This window comes from Rutilus rutilus, assembly GCF_951802725.1.
Source record: "Rutilus rutilus genome assembly, chromosome: 14".
NCBI classification, from domain to species: domain Eukaryota; kingdom Metazoa; phylum Chordata; class Actinopteri; order Cypriniformes; family Leuciscidae; genus Rutilus; species Rutilus rutilus.
Window position 1 is genome coordinate 18,663,964 of NC_140219.1, and position 1,919 is coordinate 18,665,882.

Sequence of the window (1,919 nt, forward strand, 5' to 3'; positions counted from 1 at the left end):
AAAAAAAAAAAAAAAAAAAAAATCAAAGCACTTTATTCAGGTCACACAAATTTGTGTCTCTCTACAGCTTTAAACCAGTTGAATTTTGCATGCTATCAGTTCTTACCTCTCTTATTTAGTACGATTCTCTTGTCAGGAACAGAATCTACTCAGCTTGAAGACCTGGGGGCAGTCATGTAATGTTGACTTTATAGTCACAAATATGAGTCATGAGGGGGCGAGCAGAGCTCATGTGTGTTTCTTGTCACAAGCATGGCGCCACGTGCTGCTGCAAAATCAGAGCCGTGTTAGTGGAGGTTTCTTATTAAGTGAGATCATACAGCAAACATTAAATATACCCACTGTTTCGAATGCTTAATTAAATATTAATTGAAGCCTTATATGAATTTACTACATAAACTCAGGCCCACAGTTGGAGGGCTGACTTTGATATACCAGCGTTTGAAGTGGAAATGAGCTGTGTGTCGCAGCAGGAGACGCTGTGAAGTACATATCTCTTATGTTATTAATTTGGCTATCAGGTTTTTCCCTCCCAGCATCAAGCCACATAAAGGATGTATGCCTGTGCTGTATTAAGTCCTGTTCACATCAAGAACGATAACTATAACGATAACTATAGTAGCGTACACACCAACGGACGATGTTGTTTTGTTTATTTCAAGCGCGCCCTGCAATCTTCTCGTCTGCCGCTTTAAATGCTCTTTAAAGCAGGATGGATTCTGATTGGCTATCATTGTTTCTATTGTTCATCAGCTGTAAAAAAAGAAATAATAATAATCTGAAAGTGATTCCAACGATATCGTTCCTCTGTGTCGTAATCTTTATGGTGTGGACTCTGCTATTCTTTTTATATTTAGAACTATATCTTTATTGTTATCGTTATTGCTATCATCCTTGCTGTGAATGGGCCTTTAGCCATATGTACTGTCAGTTTTGCATATTTACAGGCTTATTCATGTCCAAATGTCTGAGACCACATTGAAAATCTATGATTTTTTTATTTATTTTTTATTTAAACGTGATCATCAGGTTTTTCCTTTATGTTCATGTAAAATTTTCTGTTCAACTTTTTACTCAAAATATGTCTAAACGTAGAAATAATGGAAAAAATAAGCATTTTCACTCGTGGTCCCAGACTTTTGGACCCTACGGTATATCTAATAGCACTTAATCCTGATTTTAGTTTTTTGGGACTGGCTTCTAAATTATTATTTTTAATGGAATGTACCTGCATTGACTGTTGTATTGTATTTGTAACAATGATATATTTACTGTAAATTTGTACAGCCTATGGAAAATTAAGAAATACATTTTTTGTTCAAATAAGTTGGGTTCGGTAAGATTTTTTTTCTATTTTTGAAAGTCTCTTATGCTCACCCAGGCAGCATTTAAAATAAAACTAAAGTAAAAAAAATAAAATAAAACTAGTACTGTGAAATATTAAAATAACTTTGTTATTTATCCATTGTTTTCCACGTCTTCAGTGTCACATGATCCTTCAGAAATCATCATAATGTTCTGATTTGGTGCTTCAATGTTGAAAACAGTTGTGCTGCATATTTTTTGTGGAAATCATGATAAAAAACAAAATCCAGGATTATTTGATGGATATGAAGTTGTTAACTGCATTCATTTAAAATAGATCTAATCTGTTACATTGTAAATGTCTTTACTGTCACTTTTAATCAGTTTATTGTGTCCATGCTGAATAAAAGTAAAAAAAATTATAATATACATGAATTAAAAATCTTACTAACCCCAAACTTTAGAACGGTAGTGTATATAATAATAATAATAGTTTAGTTTACAACTACTAGATTTGTAGACTTCTTGATTAGAGTCAAAGACACATACATCATAAACACTAACTGTGTTGTTATCTACCAGACTGGCCTCAAATGATGAAAGGATCTTTCACA